Genomic DNA, 12,737 nt, shown 5'->3' with positions numbered 1-12,737 from the left:
AAAACAAAAAAACGGAAACATAGGGTGGAATGCAAAACGAAGGGAAATTCTTTTAGAGACCTTAAAATCTTTATAAAGATCATTTAACCTAATGTTTGCGAAGTATAAAACTCATTACTAAACGTATTTTACCTTTCTTGTACTTTCGATTTTACTAATTATTACTAAAAACTACAATAAACTAAAAAAAAAAATCTATTGTCTCTGGGTCAATGGGTGTCAATCATCAATGGTGTCAATGTTTCAATTGTGTTTGTTGTTATTTTCATTTAAATTATAAATGATTACAATATTTTTACTGTGTGATATAAAGTGAACAAGACAGTACAAAAGGTATGTTTTAACACTTATCCCTTAACATCAAAAAAGTAAGTTTTTAATTGTTGAATAAGACTATTATCTTTTAAGTTCTAAATGAAATGTTTTATTGTTTATTTTAATTAATATCAACATGTGTGGTATATTTTTATGTTTATAGTAAACTAGTATGTTATTTTAGTAAACTCGTGCATGTACCAACATTTTATGGGTCATACGAATTATTTCTTCGACCGGTTTAAAGTTGTAGGGTCCTTACTACATGGTCGATCGAAGTTGACACTAAAAGAGATATATTTACATTTCTTGCCTGACTATCAACTTTTGTTTTAATTTCGGTTTAATTGTAATATTACATAAGTAACATACATACATTATGAGGGTAATAATAACTCTAGAATTGCATTTAAAGATATTGTTGATTGATATGTTAATGTTATTAACAAACAGTTGTTGGATATGTGTTAGAAATAACTTAATTTATTTTTATTCTTAGCTTAAAAACTTTAAGGAAACAAATAGAGTTTTCAAATAAAATCTTAAAATTATCACCTAATAGTTTTCTAACATAGTACTCTCTTAATAATAGACAATTATTTTACCTCTATAAAAATGAAGAAACAATTGATTTTTAACATCATTGTTAACAAAAATGCTGTTATATAAAACCTTGTGGGATGGAAGGCTAGGAAGATGATGATGATCAAAGTTAACAAACATTGAGAATTTGGATTGAGGATTAAAAGTTACTTATTTAATTTTCTTCATTTTGTTACCTCCTTACATTTGACTGGAAGTTTAGATAATAAGATGTTATCAACAAATTGTTGAATACTCTGATTAGATATGCCTTTGATAAACATGGCCTAATAATTTATTACTGAGCACTTGTATAAAATTTGTTTAGTTTGAATCCACAAGTTTTATATTTATGAAAATAATTAATTACACTGATCTGTATAAATGGATAGGTCTTTACTTTGAAATGACAGCTTTTGCTTTGTTCCAATTTAAATGTGCCTTTTGATGTTAATGACAGTTAATTCTATGTCTATTACTAGTTTGAAACTTCACCACCATCAACCACATCAGAGATGGTGAAAATCAAATAGGCACAACATATCATGTTTTATAGCCTGTCCATTTATAGAGGTCAATGATGGATAACAATTCAATTTATTTAGAGTTGATTAACTGTTATAATTACGATATTATTTAAAACAATAATTTATCTTTCTTTGATTGTAGTTTTTGAAATTATGAATTATCAATGTGTATTCCATTTTTATTTGTTTTTTACCTATCATCTTTTGTTAACAATCAGTGTTTGTTTTGATTGGTTTGATGTTATGTTATTTTAATCATGTTGGCAATTCACAACAAACTTTGCTAAGTTATTTTTATAATTAATATTACAATATCTAACTTTACTTTCCTTGTTGTGTTTTTAGTATATTCAATGTACAGTTAGGTAATTTTGCAGTGTTCCACTAACAGAAAAATTGCCTTGTTCTTTGCTTTATGTAACATTGATTAGAAAAAAATATTTGTAATGGCCTCCATCACTTTAGACTATTCTGAATGCCTTATAAATAATAAACTCTATAAGTTGTTGTGACTAATATTGCTAGTGATTCAGTTAATAATTTTCGAATGTGATTGAACGTTGATATTATGTTCAATTATATAACATGTCTAAGCTATTATTATGGCAATATGGCCTTCATTGATATAATATGAGCGTTGGTGACTCAGGGGTTAAACACTTGACTTGCAATCTGCAGGTCCTGGGTTCGAATCACACCATATACCAATGTGTTTTTCAATTTTCGATTTGCATATGTACATTAACCGTTCTTACGGTGAAGGAAAACATTGTATGCAACCTGCACATATTTGAGAAGAAATTCAATGATATGTGTGAAGTCAACCAACTCGCACTGGGCCAGCGTGGTTGACAATGGCCTAGTCACCCCTAACTTGGGGTAAGCTCCGAGCCGCTCGGTGTGGACGTACAGTGAGCTGATGATGGCCATCATTACTACAATTTTGACTTCGGATTGGAAGAACATATAGGATAATTTTAAGACAAACAACTTGCAGAAATTTTACCAAAAGAACAACTTTAAATCGTTTATGAAACAAATATGATATCAATTGAACAGCCTATGGTTGTAAATATGACAGCATTTCCATTAAAAATATCGAGTATTCGATTCGCAGCAGTCGGATGTTTCGTTCGCTCCATTTCCGTGTCTTCAATGCAGCTAGAAATGAGACAGGCGTTAAACGAAATAGGCCACCGGGTCTTTGATAGTTTATTTTATAGTTTACCTCGTAACATTTGATGTCTGTGTAATCGAGTTTGATGTATAGATTTAATTATATTAGAAGGCACGTATCAAATTTTCGTCGGTGTTCAAAAAAGTAATACTTTGGGAAGGATTCTCAGTTATGTTTTGCTCTATCAGGGCAGCGTGGTTGTGCACAATTGTTTTGCATTCCATTCCTATTATTTAATTTTTTCCAGAAGAACACGGTTTTTTTTTTGTTTTATTATCTATTTTGATTAAACTGTCTTTATAACTGTCGCCCGCAACTCCGTCCGCGCGTAATTAAAAAAAAAAAAAGCTATTAGTAGTCTATTTGCTCTTCCAGACTATGCTCTAAATCTATGCCACATTTCGTCAAGATCCGTTGAGCAGTTCGGAGATACTTTCAAACAAACATCCATCCATCCAAACATTCACATTTATAATGAGTAAGATAGTGATCGTTCATCTTTACTTTTTCAGATTTCAATACATCGCATCTCCAACCCGAGTGGAGTGGTAAGTACATCTTTATAATGTAAAACGATTAAATTATTATTTTTTATTTTATGACAACCCTGGGAACATGTTTTAGTAGCGTAATTATTAGAATTAAAATATATTTAACTGTGCGAATATAATAATGAGTAGTTTATGGTTCAGAAATAACCCACAGTGCTATTATACATTGGGCTGGTCACGTTTTATGGACTCACGCGGAGTTTTCCACTTATTGTGTTTGAGACATCCCGCTGCCCGTTGAAAGCATTTCTATGACGTTAGCTGTGTTTTGAATAGGGTTGTCACCGTATCGTGACAGTTTGATAGGATATTTTGTTTTGTTTCTTGTTTTTTTTTTTACAGAAGGAATTATTTTCTCACAGGTATTTCAAATATAAAGCTCAGTATATTTGCCAACTTTACTGTGGGCACTGCCGAGGCCCCAGATTAAAAATATAATTTTATGATACATTTAACTCATTTTACATTTGCCTGTTCTTTAAATTTAAATACTACGAAGTCATCGTATGTCATAAGACACCAGAATGTTCAAGATCGATGACTAATTCTGATAAAATAATAAATGAATCGATGTTATTACAACATCGATTTATTTTTGCCGAGACGACTCGATTCGTTGTGATTCGATGCGTCTTGATTATTATCGGTTCTTTTATTTTTAATGTTTAAAACATTGATACAAAAAAATTATGCAACAATCGATACGTTGTTTTTTTCTGTTATTTGATTATGCTAGGTCAATAACTCAATATGTTCTATAACAAAGTACATTGCCACACAGTTTGCACATCACATTTGAACTGTTTAGTTTTTATAGTGGTTTTTGATATTTATCAAACATAGTCATATTATATTGTGATTTTTTTCAAACATTATCTTGAAAAATCGTACTTGTGCTGCTGAAATCGACCGTTTTTTTTTGTATTTTCATTCGTATTCAACTTCATATTATGTAATCATGGCTTTAGGAATCAAGGAACTTTCTTCTCAGTAATATAAAATTAAAGAGTAAAATGTTTTGGCAAAGATTAAAAACAGACGAAGACATGTGAAATTAGTCACACTTATCTTAAATGTCAGAGTGTTTTTTAATAAAAGTTTTAGAAAGTAGGTTGATATTTGTCAAGATTTAAGGGTCGAGACAATATAAAAATAAACACCTTTTTTCTCTTACAAAAGCTGTTAAAGCGGGCGTTAGCTGGAACGTTTTTCACAACTGCTGGCCCACTTAGCCGGCAGGCCAAACACTCGAGCGTCTCCATTGTTTCGCGGCAACAGTTTTGCGTTTCGCACGTTTCTTTTATGAACGGCGCGAACAAAACACAATTAATGTAATCTACGTTGTTGTTATTATGGGAGCTAATTAACTGTTCGTGTAACGGTTAATCTCTGCGGATAGGGTGTCCAGAAGCCATTTAATGTGTAATTTAAATTAAACTAAACTATATTTCGGTATATCCAATTTAGAGATTGAGGTTTTAGCCCATGTTAGCCTTGTGTTAATCCTACCCGTGAAAAATCGGGTGGCCAGTATATAATTTATCTTATCTTGTTAGAAATGGTATGTAAGAGGTGAGTAAAACTGAATAAAGTAGCAATAAAGTGATTGCATGACTTTGATGAATGCGACAAACTATGCCCTGTGGCGATACTGTGATATATAGCGCTTGTTAGTGAGCTATTAATATTAAAATTAAAAAATTAAAAATTCTTTATTGAACTAAATATATTTTTACAAATTTAATAGAGCTCTGTCACCTGTGCTAGGTGTAACCTGTGTTACAGGAGACAGCGCCTTCTCTTATTTATGATCTTACGTTACTACAGTACAAAAATATGATATTAAGTGAGTGTATTTGTGGGGTGTGTATGTGTATGTGCGAGTGTGTGTGTGTGTGCATAGTCATGGATGTTAATTTATTTTTATATTGATGTTTTTTTTCACTTTTTATTGTTTTATTTTTAAAAGATTTTCAGATTGGTCATAGTCGAGAGTCAATAGCCATTGCGTTGCGTATTTTTTGAATTTAAAGTAGTTTAGAGCTCCTAGGTTGATGTCGCACTGAGCTAATATTTGGTTATATATCAAAGGCCCAAGAAAGTTATAGTGCCTTTGCGCAAAACTAGTTTTGATAAGAGGTATAGGGCAGCGTGGTTTTCTTTTTGACGAGTGTAGCAGCAGTTTGGCTGAAGTGCGGTGGTATCTTAGCAGGGATTGGAGTATAAAGAGCTTCCTAACTGAGAGCACTTGAGACTCCTCATATAATGCATTGGTAGGATGTCGGTACGGAAGGCGCATTAGTACCTTCAGTACTGCTCTTTGTGCCCTTTCTAGATCAATCAGCCTTGTTTTCGGTACTCCACCCCATACCGTCACACAATAGTAAATAACACTTTGACAGAGCGCTTTGTAAGTTAGGATGAGAGTCTTTTTATGTGCGACTGTACGCAGTTGCTTGAATATATAAATAAGCCTTCTGACCCGTGTGCAAATGTGTGATATGTGCTCCTTCCAGCTTAGAGTGTCGTCGACCTGTACGCCGAGATATCGAATGCTTTTGGCTCTTGTAAGTACGTCGCAAGTACATTGACCTGGATGTTCATTATTACATGAATAGGTATGTAACGTGATAGTTTGGCCTAGACCTTGGAAGTAATTATCGGACTTAGTGAAGCATAAGTATTTGGATTTAGAAGCATTCAAGGTTAGTAAATTGTTCTCTAGCCAGGCTGTCACGCTCTTGAGTCCAGTTTCTGCACTTTTATGCACCTTTTGCCAGTCTTGGCCATGAAACAAAAGGACTGTGTCGTCGGCAAACAAGAGAGAGTGGGCATTGGACGGTAGCACTTTGGGGAGACTGAATATTATACTAATAAGTTGGCGATGGACGATATGAGTTATTATATTTATTTTAAGCTTATTATTCTTGTGGTAACAATTATTTGTTTATATTTGAGGACAAATTGTTTAGTTAGAAATTGACTAGTATGCCTCGATTAGATTCAGCAAAGATATAGACAATTTTTTTTAAATTCTGCGCAGACGAAGTCGCGTGCAAACGCTATGCATAAAATACGAGCAACAGAATTTGAATTTGCATTCTTTGAGTTGCCATTGTCAAAACTCCTGGACATATATTGTCTATATTGGTATCTAAACTTTTTTCAAAAAGAGTGAGCGGGCTGACAATCTGTATTTCGAAGGCTTCGTCAATGAAAACGCACGGTTACTATGCTGTATCCTAGTAGTATGTCATTGTCACCCTAACAATATTATAACAGTTTCCAGCAATAGGTGTAAGTTCCGTTCAGTTCTCGGGCTCAGAACTTATGTGTATGACAACGGTACGGCAATTTGTTATGCCATTGTTATGGCAACACTGAAAGAAACATTCCGCACGTAACGGAGTTGTTGTGGTAAAAACTCATCTGTATCGTTGCATAGTTTTAACAATATTTGATTTTGTGTTGGTAATGTTCCGTGGTTTCAAGTTGCATACGGCGAAATATAGTTGTGGCAACATTTAAAAGTTGACAGCACGATTGTGCTTCAAATTTGATCTGCACTTCTACATTTAACGAACTGAAAGCGGAAATACTGTTACTTGATGTGTGTCTTTCTGCGTGGTGTGGTATTGCGCCGATAGACAGGGCTTCGCGTAGCAGCTAATGTTGCTGTAGACTCTATAAACTGTTTATTATCTCTGGTTTTTTTTTTCAAAGTTAATTATTAGAATGGCAATATTGTTGTTATTCAGTTGCTACGACTGTGGAAACTCACCATGATATGTCTTAGTATGAATCACCTTGTTTAAATTTTAAGTAAAGTATCAATCAGATAAATTATCTTTAACGCTTTCAAAGTTCTAACATTTGTATGCATTTTCCATTCAAATACTCTAATCAATAGCTATTATCTTCTCTAAAGTTTATTGATTATTACCCCGTTCTCATTAAGGTTTATCTGTGAAGTCTAGTTCGCATTTGATGGCGCAAGTTATTGACTAATCCCCTAGAGGCCATTATCGGAAACAGTTCAGTGGAAATGTATACTAATGAATATTATATTGCAAGTCGTGATCAGCTTTTGTACTTTATGTTGAAGCAAATCAAAATTGTTTGTATATTTGTTTTAGTTAAAACAATGGTTTGATTTAGCTGAAACTTTAGTAAAGCGGTTTGTACCAGCAAGTGTTTATCTTTGATTCTAAGTTTTGCTTTTGCGAAATTAAGTACTTAAGTACCATAAAAATTGTTTGTGTCTGTTTAATATTAGACAGTAATAACTTGGTATAGGCAAACTTACACTATGAAGACAGAATATTGAGTAATAGTATATCGGAGACGTCAGTTCCAGTTTGTATTTCGTAACGTAGATAATAGTCGTAGTGAAATAAACGCGGCGGCATTTGTAATTATAGTATAGTGATCCTCGTGGTATAATGTCATCCAAACTTTATGATGGCTCGCACTAGACGCTGCGCCAAGACAATTTTACATTTCGGCAAAACGAAAAGGGTGTGCTCGCAGATAAATACAACTAGCCTAAAGGTGTCGATGTGTCGTCATGTTCTCGTCTTCCTAACGCGATGCAAGCAACGAAGTATAACATGCACAAAAATCTTAGATCTCTCCTTAAAAGATATTCCCGAATATTGGCCAAGCCGCGCGCTCTCGTTTGGTCCGGTCTACATGACACGGTTCGTTGGGGCCATGATTAGTGTGAAATGGAGCTGCCATCAAGTTTGAAAGATACAGTACAGAGGGTCTGTTTAGGGCAGTGAGACTATCTCGATCGGCGTTCAATGATAGCTTGCGCATTCCCAACACAATGGCTTTACGTGATAAACCGTCGGACGAAAGTACGAACCAATTTAGTTCTGTGATTAGAAATTTACAGCATTTGTTTTTATGTTCACGGTATATCGTTGCAAAATGATATTTTATTACATTATTTTAAAACATATCCTTAAGGATGTCCTCTTGATGGTTTTTCGAAAGCCTCCCCTGTTCCAATCCAAAGCCTAAATTATTTTCAACCATAGACAATTGCTGATTCAAATAACCCTACTTATCGTAATAGCCAAATAGTCAACGAGCCATGATCAGCATAACAATGGTCGATCAACTATGAAAAGCTGTATGTTTCCATTATAAATAAATTTGTGTACTGAACGTATACGCTGATAAAAAAGAGCGGTAAATCGATTCAGCTTTGCCCGGTAGTTGCGAGCAATAAGTTCCCACGACACGAAAATGCGTAAACCGTAACATTCTACTATCTATGCTCTTTCGTCGGAACGAAACAGCTTTGTTCGGTAGCGGATGGCGCTTAAATTCACCTCAGCAAATTGTAATTGTTGCTAATTCGTTCGCGGAATTCAATTTTAACCGGGAACGTCCGCTTTTTATGGTTATCAAGTATTGTTGATCGCACGTCGGCTGAGTAAATGGACGAATAATGTGAAAATTATTGAATTTAGTTTGGAATTAAAGAACTTGCGTTGTTTTTCTGGGTGCACTACAGTGTAGCATCAGGGCTTCTTGGAAACTATCCTATTACCTTCCTTCCTAAAATATTTATTTTTAAATTCACATTCTTTCTTGTCAATAGTAAATTGGAACGTATTTGTTTTTTTTTTAGTAAACTATAACTTCTAAGATATAGTTTAAGTTTGGAAACCATATCCTAGAGTCGGATACCAAGAGGAGTCTGCACAATTGAATTTAAATTTCATTTATATTATTTAAATAAAGCTAGATCTAAAACTCTGTATAATTTTAATTCACTAGCTTCTGACATAAATTGGCTAGTGGATCTCGTTCGGATGCAAATTGGGGATCGTTGGAGGCGTGTGAACTACGAACTGCAAGCCAACGGGTAATCGAAGTCGGCTCGTATTCGATACTGGCAACAGGATCGTTCCGATTGGATTGTGTCATAGAATACCTAATATGTATAATTGATACTAGGTACAGATAAATTGATACCATTGACTGCGGATACAGAGAGACATAGCATTTAATTAAAATATCAAGTTCTAAGGGATTTCTTTTTCGAATGCTTAAATTAGTAAGAATAGAGAATAGTTGACTGCGTCTGACCGTGTTCCTGATTTTCGTTAGTTTAAATCGTCGGTTATTTGTCCACTATTCCTCACAGATTTCAGACTCCACTGTGTTTTGGACTTATGAGTCATCTATTCAATTCAAATTCCGTTTAATTTTTATAGATTGTAAGCTTATTAATAAATCTGGAGTTATAACGAGATGCATGATATTATATTTCTATAAGTACTAAAGCATCTTCGCGACTAGCAATACTGTGGAATTTATCACACGATATATTTCACCTTCGGGAACCACACGGCTGAGGCGCTAAGTCTGAATTATGAAGAATCAATAAAGTACAGACGAAGGCCGTATTCTCATAATGCCTCTGAATCACTTCATTTATTTTGAACTGACTGCTTTATGCGAAGGGCGCTTCGGGAATCTTTTGGGAAGTTAATATCGTTACCGACTATTCAGGTGCCGATGTAATCCTTTCTCTTCGAAGCTAATTTCTTGTTTGTAAAGCTCCTTTGTTAGTCGATTTGAATTTCGCTGACTTTTGTTGAGTCAAGTATAACATCGTTTGTTCTTTGATCAGTTAGTAACTGCGAGCGTTTTGATTATGTTATTTCAGTTCACAATAAAGATAATGTTAATAATAGTTAAATTTCAGCGGTGGATTTTGATTACTGTCATTATTTTTCGTTACGCTATTTGAAAAATTGTTTGGAGCAATTCCTGCCGCCAAGTTCTGTCATCGGACGATACCAACCAACAGGTACCAACTTCTTAACTTCAACTTCTTACCTCGCAATGCCGCGTTGTGGAGTGGTCTGTCCACGGCGGTATTTTCAAATCGCTACCACTTAGGGTCCTTCAATAAGCAACCGTTCCTTAGCGGTTCCTCTGATGTTGCAAATACCCATAGGCGCCGGTTACCATTTTTCATTAAGGGTCCCATTGCTAGTTTTCTCCCTACTCTTATAAAAAAAAAATTACCACGTACCTATCACGATTTTCCAGACGTCACACGTTCCTAAAACCACATCTTGGGATGAAGGTAATCGACCTAGGAATCAGTAGTCAGATATTATTTTGGTCGGAAATCATTGCTTACTTGTTAACGTAAGTTTAAGCTCAAAGGCAAAATTTTAAAGTTATCAACTTTGTTTTAAATGAGCATTTTATGCACGATGAAGTGAATAATCTTATCGGACTGCAGGGAATCCTTTTTTGGTACTTAATGTAATCCGAGCTGTTTGCTGATAAACCGTTGATTTGCTTATATTCACATGTCCACGTACGACACTTGCGACTGATAAAAAAAAATTAGCAAAAATTCACTGTTGTTAGGACAGGAGCGGAGGCGGAAAGATGTGATGTCCTGTTCAGGAGCATCGATTGGTGTTATTGCATTTAGCTTCGCGACTTTATGCTCTGTGGCAAATGTTTTTGGGTTGAAGTTTCTTCGGTTAGGGGTTAAGTTAGGACGTTAGGGGGCTCGGTTCTTGCGGGGGCTGACACGCGGCCGGCCGGCACCCGCAGTGCCGCGCCGCTCGTCGGCTAGACTACACGTGTGTGTGAATACTCGCGCGGTGCGTTTTGTAACATGCGAACAGTTGCGGTAGGTTTCGCGTGAGTCGCGAACGCTGCCCATTTACATATGTCTGTATCCTTTTTTTATAGTATCGTGTAAATTCAGTGCTTTAGTGTCGTTTCTACAGTATTTACCCAATGTGAATCCAGTTTAGTGATTAAAACGGGAGTCCGGTGTAATTGAGTGTTTAATAGGCAAGTTTGCGGTTAGCAATGATAATGCAAATGTTGTTCGTATTTCCACAAAACAAATATGTTATTTTTCATTGTTATTACCTAGAATATTAATTCATCTTAGGTTATTAAAATTAATTTTAGTTGATTCAAATATTGTTTTAAGGTATCTTGAAACGCTTTTGCGTATAAAAGTTTATCTGTTTCTGAATCTACTTTCTTATACGTAATATGTAGTGCTGTACTAAAAAAGTACGCAGAATTTTTGCATTAAAATGTCGAGTTTTTATCTTATTTTCGTGTGCAAAGGAATCTTCTCCTCGACATTGGACAGCGGTATTCGGGCGCAGGCATTGACTTGTGAAGCCCGACTTGTGTTACCAACAGATATTTTCTTAATTAATTGCTTGCTTGACGCGAGATCGGTTTGTTCTGGCGTTTCGGTATCGCCGGTTCCGATTTTATTGGGTTATGCATGGAGGTTCCATTACAAAATGTTTTAGATTTTTATTTATGAACACAAAATTTGTATATACTCTTTCGTTTATTCATTTGGTTTTCATATATTATGTACTTATCGACATTAAGTGTCGCTATTCAAAGATTACTTAAATGTTCTAATATTTATAACTTTTCAATTGTCTTTTGCCATAAGTGTTTACGGAAGATTTTTTAGTGTAAAGTTATGAAAGTTTAGGGAGAGTTGCGTCTTTGCAAAATATTGCAACTATTTTACCTTAGAGTAAATTTTAAAGCTCCCGTAAATTTTTTGCCGAAGCCTGGAAAGTTCGCTTCTTGTAATACAATCTTGCTGATTTTGAAACAGAAAAATTATTGTCTTTTATTTTTGACGAGTTAATTTTAAATCTTGGTTTTTTGTTTTTTATTATAGTTACATTGATTACACATGCATGAATTATATGGCTATCGGTTTGGGTTTATTTTTAAACTGTACTGTGAACAAATGTGTCTTATCATTGTAATACATATGTAACTGTCATTGCACAGTTATATATGCATAAAGTTTTCCTTAATAACTAAATACTAAGTTGGCATCAAAGTACAAGGCTTAATAACAATATTTCAACTTAATATTTCTTAAGCGTATCTTTCTAAATTTTCAATTTTTTATCGTAAAATAATCACGAATTTCAAAATGTAATTCTTTCGAATCCCGTAATTGTAGAGATCGCAGTCAATTCCGGAAATTATGCAATTCGTCACATTCTCTGTCGGCCTAATTGTGACAGGTTACAGGCTGGTTATAATGACTCATCATGTCTTAAAAGAGGTCAGTTATGTTAACTCTCGGCAGTCAGTCTGTGGTTTGTATGGAAGTATTGGATGTATGTTGGAACACGATTGTATGACTGTGTGTAGTGTATTGACATACTATAAGATTACAGCTTTCATCTTAACGTAAATTTCTGTATACGAAAGTAAACATTTTGTGAAAAACAACACTTTTTATGGTCCTGGAATTAAATTGCTAAGTTTCGAGGGTTCAATAGTTGAGTACTGTTTATACAATAACAAAAGAAAGCGCTTAAAGCACTAATTAATTCAAACAAAAAGCGTTCGCGTGCCGATGTTAATATTGATGGAATCTAGATCATATTTTATTGGGCAATAAAAACTATAATTGTGCGAACACTTTTCACATGTGGTGGTAGCTACTGGTCGACAGGACTATCTAACCCCTGCTGCGGGTCGTTGACTTCGGCCGATATTGTTGCATTACCCCTTTTTATTATGCACTGT

At 34.6% G+C, this 12,737-nt stretch overlaps 1 protein-coding gene across 1 annotated transcript in view; it reads left to right on the top strand.

The window, feature by feature from the left end:
* Nucleotides 1-225: 225 nt before the first annotated feature.
* LOC106718652 (focal adhesion kinase 1) overlaps nt 226-12,737 on the top strand; it is a 119,827-nt gene continuing 107,315 nt past the window's right edge. Inside the window, exons 1-2 of the mRNA XM_045684412.1 lie at nt 226-333; nt 3,114-3,149. The gene's annotated coding sequence lies outside the window, so the exon portion shown is untranslated. The remainder of the gene's footprint in view (nt 334-3,113; nt 3,150-12,737) is intronic.

This window comes from Papilio machaon, chromosome 26, assembly GCF_912999745.1.
Source record: "Papilio machaon chromosome 26, ilPapMach1.1, whole genome shotgun sequence".
Classification (NCBI taxonomy): Eukaryota; Metazoa; Arthropoda; class Insecta; order Lepidoptera; family Papilionidae; genus Papilio; species Papilio machaon.
This window is presented reverse-complemented; position numbering and strand designations above follow the sequence as displayed.